A 12,164-nucleotide genomic window follows, 5' to 3' on the forward strand; every position below is an offset into this window, starting at 1 on the left:
GACAAAATTTTACCTGACTAAAGATAGCTTTCCTTGGAGCCAATTTAATCTGGAAATGTTCACTCAAATTGTTTAGGCAGACCAACATTAAGGATCCTGTGACTCTTCGAACGTGGGCACACTTGCCCAGACATTTTTGGGCAGGGAATATTCCCAGGATGCCAAAGAGAACAAGACGAAGCGTTCTCAAGGCTTCTTTTCTCTCTACTAGAATCTCTCAACCATTAGTTAATGCCCATCCCTCTCTCCTCGGAGCTCTTTTCAACATGTACTGATTCTTAGCAAAAGATGCCTTGTCACATAAGCCATCTTTTGAGGGCCTCAGTGGCTTCTCTTCAGCACTGGATGCTGCATTCACGGTGGCCTCCCTTGCTCTCCCCGGTATCACCCTCATGGCCAAGCAAGGTATTACAGCACACAGCAGCTGCCGAGTGTTTTATTTGTTCCTGCGCTAAGCTGCAGAGGAAACATTTCTGAATCCAGATACGCCGAAGGGCTCCCTAGACAGGCTTCTGGGGGCCCTCCATTCCCCCATTGACTCCATGTAATCCTCACAATTCTCTGTGAGGTACTGTTAGCCCCACTGACAAAGGAGGAAAAGCTGAAACTCAGAGAGGTGGAGAGGTTTGCTCGAGGTCCCTCAGTGAGCAAGTGGCAAAAGCAGGGCTGGAAATGAGATTTTCTGAACCCCCGAGTCCAGCATTCTTGCCCTGATATGACAGCTGTTCTCACTTCGCCACAATTAACGGGCTGTGGGAAAACCTGTAGCAATGTGTGTGAGGAGGGGGCAGAGTAGCTCTTCCACGGCCCCTGCATTGCTTTGTCCGCGGGGCCCATCGCGCCAGGCCGGGCCTCGGGCTCCTTTTTCTACGGAGATTCTTTCATTCCTTTTCCCCTGGCCCCTCACCTCCCTGCCAAACACAGAAACGACCCCAGGAATAAAATGCAAGAGCTCGACCAACACAAAGCAAAGGTTAGAAATTGAATGCCACCCCTCCCGAAGCCAGGAAATTCCAGAGACGCGGTTCTCATGGCAAGGCGACTTCAAGTTACATATTTTGCAGTCTGGCTAACCAGTTGTACTTTTCAGTGTGAGGCTCAAGACTTGGTCTGCCTGTGCCACGAGGGTGCCTCCGGGGCTCTCAGACCCATATTAGATTGCACGCAGGCTGTACTGTGGATTAGCTGTGAGATTTGCAAATGTATAGTTTACAATGTGGTAAGAGCCTCGTGGCCCCGGGGAGCAAGCTCTAAGAGTGGTTACTGTGCGGGGCTGGTGTTTGGGGGGATTTGCCCTTCAAACCTCAAGGCTGCGTTAGCATAGTTGGGGCCTAGGAGCTCCCCTGCTATAAGAAGCAGTCTACACCTCATTTAAAGTGATTTTCACGAGCCCTCCTCCTTCCCACCCGATGTGTTTCTCTGGGTAAAACCTCGAATGCTTCCCAAGTCCGCAGAAGCCGGATGCCCAAGGTTTTAGAATCGGAAGACTGGTCTCTGTTGGGAGTGGTTTCCTAGTCAGATGTGAGCTAAAGATGGAGGTCCCGTGGCCTACCTCCCCCTGGTCTGTGGGTCCCCAGTGAATGGGCAAAGCCCCCGTTCTAAAGGTCTTAGGCTGAGCACCTACTGCCCCACTGCCCTCTGGCCCCAAGGGAGGGACTGGAGAGTTCTCCAGCCCATGGGCAAGGCACACGGAGGGCCCTCACCCCAGCCTGGAGGACAGCAGTGAGGGAACCCCAAGCTCTTCTCCAAAAGTCACCCTAGACTGGAAGCTGGAGAGGCCCATGTTCCTTTCCTGAGTTGTCCGTGACCCCACAGAGCAGGTCCCGGATCTGCACATCACTTCCATGGTCCGTGTTTCAGCAGTGGAAGCTGAACCCGAGTCTCAGACAAATCGCTGAATTGGCTGTTTGACTTGGGCATCTTTCTGGCTTTTCTTCTGCACTCACTTCTCCCTTCAAGACCCCTCCTCTATTTCGCTATGACCTTCTTGTGCCTTGCAGGTCCCAGTCCCTTACCAGGCCAGTCTGCCTTAGACCCTATGCCCCTCTGGAGCTCTCTCCCTCCCCTCCTCTAACCCTCTTCCCCAGGCCTTGTGCCAAACTTCCTCCCAGCTACCTGTCACTCACAAAAAATCTGATAAAACTGAGTAATAACAGCTGATGTTACTGTGTTCTAGATCTGAAAAGCATATCAACAAATACTCTCTCTTTAATCTCACATTAGCCTGTGATGTTCTCGCTGGATGAAGGAAATAAATATCTATCTTTCAAACAGGTTAAGTGGCCCACCCCAGATCAGGCAACTAAGAAGTGGTAGGATTTGAATCCAAGTCTTCTGATCCCAAATACCTGATACCCTTTCCTTTAGGAGCTGCTGCTTTCTCACCACTGCCCTGCTGGGGGTTCACTGCTTGCTGCTCAAGACTTAATTTGTTACTTATCCCAGTGGGGTTTGTGTTTTAGGAGCCGGCACTTCTGCCAGAAGCGTAAGCCAGCAACAGAGCGAGGCTGGTTGGGAGTGCCCTTCTGACTCTCTTCCAAGCAGACGGCTCCCACTTGACCTGCTCAAGAGAGAAATGAGCTGTGCTCATGCAAAGAGCTTCTGAGGGTTCTCTGCTGCCAAATTCTAGCAGGCAAAGCCAGGGAGAGGAGACACTGCTGGAGGTAGCGTTTGGAGTGAGAAGCTGACACTGTGGAGCCCCCAGGCTCCCCTCCTCCTTGCCCTCCTCTCCCCTCCAGAGGGTTAATTCTTCGCTCTGAGGCAGAGAGGCCTCTCTCAGAGACTCTGGTTGTGGTTATAAAACTGTTCCTGTTGACTGGGAGGTTCATTCCTAACTGTGAGGTTGGTAACACCCCTCCCCCAGTCCCCGAGAAAGCCCTGATTCCCCTTTCCTCGCTGCCTTTCTTCCTTGCCCTCCCTTATTAAATATTTGTTGAATGAATAAATGAATGAATGAATGCTGCTCTATCTCTCTGCTCTTGGAGCCAAGTCACCCAGACAGTTCATTCTTGTAGATGGAGCCTGAGGAGTTTAAGAGGTTACCTTGTGCTGGAGCAATGCTCAATTTTTAAAAAATGAATTACTAATGTAACCCGTAAGGTCCTATAGTTCTTGGCTGGAGAAGATAACTTAGCAGAAGTCACTTTAGTTTACAAGCAAACGCATTCAGATGAAAGTTGATGCAGGCTCCCTTTTACATAATTGAACTAAATGGTTGCCCATTTGGTGTTAACTGGAGAGGGACTGGAATAGCTCTTCTATCCGAATGTCACTCCCATCAGCCTGTCTCAGTGCCGCGGATTCGGCCATTAGAGATGCATTACTTTGCAGTTTTAAGAGCCTCTTAAACTCCTTGCAGTTGACAAGCTTTGTCAACAACTCAATATGTGGTTGGTATGACACTAAATATTCAGATACGTGCATCTCTGTGGTTGGGATCGCATAAAGATAGCATCATTATCCTAATCAAATTAAAGAAAATCTACACATGATGAAATTCACATGCTTCTTATTTTCTGAAACTGAAGGCACTGGTCTGACTCTGATTTTGCCGTCCCCTTTCTTCCCTTCCCCACTTTTGTCTTCTATATTAGGACACGGGCTCAGGAGCACCTTCTGCTCTTTGGGGTCTCCAGCAGGATAAAGTCATGTCCATGGATTCCAGGCCCAAAGCTTAGAAAGGGAAGGGAGGGTACATAAGGAGTAAGTGGTGTTGGAAAGCAGAAAGATGGGGAGACAAGCAAAGAATAGGACAGGAGAGAGGAAAAGAAAGGTGCTTTTGGTGGGGACAGGAAAGAGAACTATGCACCCATTTTGTACAGGAAGCAAAGATTCGTCCTCGTGGGGCTCAGGCTCTAATCCGTTCCCTGGACTCAGCTTATTCCAGTTTGTCCCGGGGCCTGCAATCCTCCCCGTAGGGATGAGCTGCTTCATAACTCGACAGGTCTTTTGCAAACTTCACCGGCTAGCCTGGGGTTGGTTCTCTGCACTCTGCTTGGAAGTGCCCATCTGCCGTCGCCTTCTGTTCCTCTAACTGAAGGTCAGATGCTGAGGCTGGGCTGTGCAGACCGGGCCTCTCACGTTGCTGTTTTGTTCACACCTTCCTCAGCACCTTCACAACCGGAAAAAAGAAGTTCCAGAAAGAACTAAATGTGTGGCTTGGGTCTGATCGAGTTGCTGTCTACCCCAAGTGCAGGATGATGGAGATGGAGATAGGAAGTTCAGCAGTGGCTGAGCGTGTACTTTCTCCTTCGCAGCATCCAGCTCACAAGCCTCTGTCCTCTGGGTCCTCATTCAGAGATCTGGGCGGGAGTCGGGGAGTGGGTGCTGGGGCCACGGTGTTAACTGCTTCTGGAGAACCAGACTGATGAGCAGATGTAGCTTTGCCCGTTTTCTTTTTTGAACCAAATCTGTGCATAGATATTGAGTGTTTGGAAATCAGCCTTGACCCGACGTCCTCAGATGTCAGGGCCATGCATTCGTCCCCTTGGGCGGTGTTTTCTAAAGCGCTGGCTCTCCACTGCTAATGAGAGTTTCTGTCCCCATAGCATGACCTGCAGTGGGCAGAGCCTGCCTCACCCTTTGAACTTCTGCTGGGGCTTCTGGGCTACAGGCATGGGGAGAGAATTCACCACCCTTTTCGACTCTCGCTTCCAGGGCGGGTATTCATGGTTCCAAGGGGCTCTCTCCTCTCAGCCTCCCGAGCATCTCATTCTACCTCCTTTAGAGCTTTGAAAATGCTCACCAAAACTCAGGAAAAGACTTCTACCTTTAGCTTCTCCTACTGAGCCAGAGGTTTATAACTTAACTCTTTTCTCCCCCAGTACTAAGAAAAAAAAAATAAACCCACTATATGTTCACATAAATAACACTTTTATGAAAAATACCCAGGGATTCAGAAACAACAGCCAGGAACCTAATGAGAAGCCCAGCATTGTGCTCCGTTTTTGAAAACCTTTTTTAAAGTCGGTTTGATTCTCACACATACGTCTGCATCCAGTCTGCTGTGACATCACATGTCATACAGGCTGTGACAAACTCCAATGTACAATTGTAAGAGAATGAGAATGGAAAAAAAGCAAATAATATCTTTGTATTATTGTGAAAATAGTTTCAACTGATAGACCACATGGGGAAGCACTGCTTTACAACATCAGAGTTGATAGGTTTCCCAGCGTCAACTGCCTTCTCTTACACAGGTACACACGCGCTTGCACATGCTTATCTGTCTAGTGTTTCTGTTTTGGTAATGTCATGATGTTCCTGGGATAACTGAAAACTGTGCACAGGGAATCAGCATCCTGCATGGCTAGCTAGCGACAGAACAGAGGGAACGGCCCCACTTCAGAGCCACAGAGTCTCAGCTTTGGATCCTGGCTCCGTCACTGATACACTCTGGCCTGGGGACTATTACATAATCTCTTTAAAGCCTTGGTTTCTTCTTCTGTAAAAGGGGACAACAAGAACTTCTCTTCATAGATTTGTTGGGAGGATGAAGGACACATATATGTAAAGCAACACGTATAGTATCTGGCAGTAGGAGAACAGGTGTTCAATCCACAGCAGTTACGATTGTTGTCATTGCTTTTATTTTTCAATAATGACGTAAGCTACATGAGGGTGAGGACTTTGTTCACTTCTATAACTCCAGACCTCTAGTGAGTGTTCCAGAAATATGAATGCATGGTAATTTATTTTTTTTTTTTTTTGCGGTACGCGGGCCTCTCACTGCTGTGGCCTCTCCCGTTGCGGAGCGCAGGCTCCGGACGCGCAGGCCCAGCGGCCATGGCTCACGGGCCCAGCCGCTCCGCGGCATGTGGGATCCTCCCGGACCGGGGCACGAACCCGCGTCCCCTGCATCGGCAGGCGGACTCTCAACCACTGCGCCACCAGGGGAGCCCAATGCATGGTAATTTACATACATTCAACTTCCTTCAGAACCTCTTAGCCTGACTCAGCGTATGAGAGAAGATCAGGTGGTCCCTACCCCTGGGAGCTCTTGGTCTAATTAGAGGGGAAAAAAAGACTCACACTTGAGAAACAGTGCAGTAAGCAAAGGTGTGTGATGAAGAGTCAAAATGAGCAGAGCTGCCAGCATGTATTGCGGTGGCTCACAGATGGGAACTTCTAACACCTGGTGTGGGGATTGGTGCTGGCTCTGAGGTCTATTTGCCGGCTGCTGTTGTTGTTTTTAACCCCTCTAGCAGCTTGCCTGCACAGCCATGCAGTGGGAAGGAGCCAGAACAGGTTGTCCTGAAAGATGACTACCACCAAGGCCTCCTCTGCACGTGTGCCGCCTCCCATTAAGAGGTTTATTTCATCTGGGCTGGTTTCAAGACTTACTCTGAACAATATAGCATGCCGTGGAGATGGTATTCCGGAACTTCCAAATGAGGCTTTCTTAAGGCAGCTTCTGCTTCCTCCCTCTTGGAAGCCAGGGGCCATGTGAGAAGTTTGGCCATCCTAAAACTACCCTGCTGGGAGGAAGGGCCACATGGAGGAGCATCGAGACACCAGACATATGCATGAAGCCTTCCTTGACCTGCCAGCATGGCCCATCTAGCAGCTGAATGCAGCTCCATGAGTGACCCCAGTTGATATTATATGAAGCAGAATTGCCTGGCTGAATCCACCTAAGCCACAGAGTCCTGAGAAATAATAACTTGCTGTCTTAGGCCATCATGTTTGGGAGAGGTTGGTTTCACGGCAATAGAAGACTGAAGCACGAGGGCAGGGGCTGGGCAAGAAGAGAGAAAGGTGGCAGAGCTGTGCTCATAAACCTCTGGGTCTGGTAGATGGCACCCTTCCCCTCCAGCCTCTGGGCACAGAGCAGATAAGGAGACTAGACCCACCTTTGCTAATGTGTGTCTGGATTTGAACTTATATCCCCAAAGGAAATTTCATAAACAATTGTCAAGTAGAAAAACTGTTTAGGTAACAGACAGCAGAGCTGCCAGGATAGACATGTCCAGGGTTCCCTGTTAGTAAATGTGCTTATCCCTCCTGAGGGTAATTGCCACTCTTACGGGTTTTCTCTTGAGTACTTTTATTTTGCATTCTACTTCAATTGGGACTACCTAATGCCTGCTGCCAGGCCTTTTCTCATGCTTTTCCCATTCTCTAGACTGCCCTTTCTCTTTTTCTCTTCCAGTCGAATCCAACGATCCTTCAACATCCCACCTGGCCCATCAGCTCGACTGCAGGACTGTCCTGACTCCAGCTTGCCCTGGTCACACCCTCCCATGAAGGCCCACGGCTCCTGTAGTATGTCACATACATTTTGCCACTTAGAATCCAAGTATCACAGGTGGTTAGAGAGGACTAGACCTCAGAGGTGGATCCTAGAATAGGAACCTGGAGCTCAGGGAAAGTGACTTGCCCAAGGGTTTGCAGTTAGTTAGTGGAACACGGAGCACCGATACGGCAGCTCCACGGTTTTGGGAACCCACATTTACCAAACATCTGAGTTAAAATGGAACCAAACCAGGACCACTGAGAACTGGCAAGTGCAAAATAGGTTCCTCTGGAGGCAAGCGTAGGAGATGCACAGTGTCTTGAAGAACCAGAGGCAGACCCAGAAAATGCGGAAGAGGAGAAGCCCTAGATGGAGACCAGCTTGAGAAGGGAGGTCGCTGGAGAATGAAGGTGGAGGGGTCCTTTGGCCATCAGGAGATTCAGAAGCAGAGTAAGAAAACTGCCAACACGTGGGACTAGACTGAGGTGAGAAAAAGTATTTGAGTTATTTGCATAAAGCCCATTCAAACTATGCAGGAAGGTTGGGTTTTTCCAGAATATTGACATTTGGGACCAAATGGTGGCCTTGGTGCCAAGAAGTGTTTCTACACCCATTGCCAAGACCTTTAAAGAGTTAAACATTCTGTGGTGGAGAAAGCTATTCCTTTATTTGTACAATGTGTTATTTTGCACCTAGGGGAAAACACGGTGATGTGAATCACCCTACATTTCCATCCCTGTTAAATCGGGTTGTGTTTGGGAGAGCCAGTAGACTTGAAAGCAGTAAGCATGAAAAATAAGCAGCTTACTGAAGTATTTCAAAACAATTCCTTTTTCTCCAAATGGAATCAGTCGATATTAAACACAACACAACCGGCTGATGTAGGAGGGACGGGGAACAGCAGGAATATGAATGCCAGTCAGAGCTGACTGTGCGGAGGATGGTGTAATGTCCCAGGCATTGCTTTAAGCACACTGTCTCACTGAACAATGAGGTAGTACTATTATTTACAGGTGAGGAAGTAAGGCCCAGAGCAGTTCAGGAACTTGCCCTAGGTCCCAAAAGTGCTGGGATGATAATTCAGGTCTGTCTGACCCCAGCCCAGCTGATGATGGATGGCCAGGGAAGCAACAGCGTGGAGATCTGAGATGGGACCACAGACAGGCATCAGCCTTAAACCAAGAACAGTTTTGATGTGCTTAACATCGGGAACGGATGGATAATCTGCCCTTTAGTGACTGTACCACTTACTGGCTACCTGAGACTTCTTGCTTTTTTCTGTTATTTACATTTTCATGTGTTTTTATCTTGTCCCCTCAACTGGACCGACAGCTCACAAAGAAGGGGACTATCTAGTGGGTCTCTTGCCCCCTGCTCGGTACCTATTATGCTCAGAAGCCCGTCAGCGAAAACATAACTGATTACTTAGTCTTGTCAGTTTCTTGCTCTGCCCTCTTTGTACATGAATGACAGTCAGACCTGTATATTTTTTAAATGTGGTGAATAAACTTTGTAAACACTTGACTGGGGGTTTTCTAAATTCTCTATCAGTAGAATGAATTTAATGCTGCCCCCAGTTTTAATGAAATTCCCTTCATGCTGCTTCAGGTTGATGTTTAGAAGTTTACACTAGACTGTTTGTCAATTTTTCTTTTGCATTTAAATTGTCATTCTACTGAGGTGAACAAAATGAATATTCTGACTATCAAAATACCATCTTGGGGCTATAAGACTATTGGGAAAGTTGTTTTTTGCTTTAAAGAAAAAGAGGCTCTACAGTTGTCCTTTAGATTTTTTTGTGGGAATAACATGTTGGCATTACAATGCTGAAAATATGGTCGGGAAGAAAAAAGAGAAAAGTAACACACACACACACACACACACACACACACACACACACAGAGGTTAATGCTAATCCTCCACTACTGTGCACCTGGGAGCACGGAGCCAACCCTATCAGGGTCTAGAATAGCTGACAGACTGTCAACATGTCGATGACTTTCTGATCTGATTCCATTTGTTACTCTTTCCCAGGACTGAAATGGACAACGGGTCACACACTGTCCTACCTTTAGCAACAACTAGAACACCTTCCCAACTGGAGAAGGGAAAGTCTCCCCCACTGTGATGCCAGCTTGGAAGGCGAGGAACTGTAAATGCCCCTGGGTTCATGTGAGTAGGGTTTAGTCTGGGCATTGTATAGTCTCAGAGAGAAAAACAAGGTTTCCTGAGGGAGGCTTGGGCAGCAGTGGTGAATCAACTATTGTCGTATCGGACTTCAGGGAAGTCCAGCATTAGGAAGGCCCCCGTTTTGTGCAAACTGATCAAATACAGATGTTTCCAAGGAGTTGACGTTATTCACCGTGACTTCACTGGAGATTGAATGGCGGACAGCCGGTCAGCAGTGGGGTGAAGGCATGTTTTGGCGAAAGGGTGTAAATGTATATACAATTGACAGGATGTGGACGACACCGGACAAACATCTCTTCTCTTGATAAATACGTGTTTTATTTCCAAAAAGTTTTATACCAAGGAGATGTAATGAAAAATAAATATGGTTTCAGGCTTTGCTAGGTGTCTCTCATGTATGTCAAACTCTGAAAGAGATGACGGGGAAAATATAGGGTTCAAACTTCCGTCTTCCTGAAATATCAGTTTTCATATAAAAACTCATCAGCTGAGCTAAGTATTAGGCTTGATCAATGGCAGGAAACTAGGGGATCAAATGCTAATAAATCAGAAACAGATACCCACTCTCGAGCAGAAAATATATCACAAAACTGAAAACGAGAAAATCATCTGATGATTTTTTTAATGCAGGCGCAAGGAGAAAATGAGCTTTTTTGGGGGAGGTGGAGGAGGGCTGCATCTTAAACAGTGACAAACAATAAGATTCTTAAACACCTTAATCAGACTTTGACATGAACATGTGCAAAAGAAACAAGGAAGATCCTGATTTGGGTGAAGTCTGGATCCTGAGGCATGATGTGTTTGTGTGGGTGTGCAGATATTAAGATGGCAAAGTGAACACATTAAAATCTTACTACTAATATTTTGCTAGATATTTTAATGCATTTTCTCTCTTCCAGAATTACATCTGCAGCCCTCACCCCTCTGTCTTTTAAAAATGTATCGTCTCACAATCCCATTCCCTTACTTCTTAGTATTTTTTCTCTTATTCATTTTTATTTTGTGAAGTAAATGTTTTATTGAGATAAAACGTATGTCCAGAAAAATGCACAAATCTTAAATTCACAAATTCCTAAACTTGATGAATTTTCATAAAGTGGACACACCTGTGTAACTAGCACCCGGCATAAGAAACAGAACATTATCAGCATCGCCCAGAAGCGCCTCTTGTTTTATGTTCCCGTTGCAAACAGAAATCACTATCCTGACTTGCCACACTACAGATTTGTGTTGTCTGTTTTTGATCTTTATATAAATGGATTCTTGGATGTATTCCTGCATCTGCTTTTTTGCTCAACATTATGTTTGTACAATTCATCCATGGTGGTTTGTTGCACACTTATTAATATTTTAAACTGTATTGTTTTTAATAATACACATACATTCATTTCATTAATGTAGTCTTGTAGGTACAGAAATGTCTCTATTTCAGCACATTGACCAGCATCAGTACTCAGAAGAAAGTTCAAAAGAGTAAACAATCCCCAGCAGAAATCACAAAGAATCTACTGAAAAAATTCTGAATTGACTTGATGGTAATGAAAGGCACATTATCACCAACACCTTTGAAACGTTCATCTTTGTTTTCCCTAAAAATACACATACAATTATTTTTTCTTTTACCCAACTTAAACAAGAACCCAGAGAGTGTGGTCCTGCTCCCTGAATGCAAACTGTTTGCTTCTGTGAAAACAGAGCAAGCTCAATTAAATTAGAAAATCCTGGTATTCAGTAGGACCAAATTTCCCTTCCTTCCTACTTTGCCGTTCCACAGTCTATCACCTAGAGTAATTAAGACCAGGGAGGTATCATCTTCACTGGATTAACCTTAACTAAATTGTGCTCATTCAACATGTGCCCTTTTGATTAGTCCGAGCAGGGCCTGCTGTCTCGGATACACCCACCTTGTAATTCTACACACTTAATTAATTTCAGATGAATAGCGGAGAGGATAAGCTAAATTCTCTGATTAATAAACTATAAGTCCTTATTGTCTGTCAGAGTAGCTCAAGATTTTCATTCTTCCCTTATTTCTTTGCCATGCAAGGGCGAACGGAGATTGAAATGTGCACACGCACACACACAACACATACACACAGCTGCAATTGTGTGAGGTCGGTGAACAGATCCCTGAGCAGTTTCATCACTGTAAAGGGCAGACCTTGAGAGGGAAAATACTGCAAGAATTGTTGGTAAAATAGATTATTTTTCTGCCAGGTGTAATTTTTAATGTCCTTCTTCAGCTGAACCTCAGTTTTTATTTGCACATATTTTCGTATCCACGTACAGATACAAAACTTCAATATTAATGCCACTAATTTTGTATTTTTAAATGCATTTCTCAGAAGTAAAATACTATTAACAGTCTGAGAACCTTTCCGAGAAATGGTTTGAAGTTATGTGTTGAATCATCAAATCTGACAGCTCTCAAATATATAATCAAAATTTGCCCTCCTGGGCATCTCTGACAGCAAAGAAAATTATTTCCTTATAATAAAACAGATCCCAAGGATGTTTATATGCTATAATTTATCTCATATTAAAAGATGGCTAGAAAATTATACAAGATAGATTTACAGCCTCTCCTTCAACCCAGAAAATTTGTGTCTAGTTATTAGTGACTTAAAAACTACTACTGATCTGCATAATTGTATATAAAGAGTTTCCCCAGTAGCTTTTATGTCCTATGATTCAACTTAATGAGGTCAATTATATTCAGGGAATTTAAATTACTGATACT

This window comes from Physeter macrocephalus, chromosome 12 (genome assembly GCF_002837175.3).
Source record: "Physeter macrocephalus isolate SW-GA chromosome 12, ASM283717v5, whole genome shotgun sequence".
Taxonomy (NCBI): Eukaryota; Metazoa; Chordata; class Mammalia; order Artiodactyla; family Physeteridae; genus Physeter; species Physeter macrocephalus.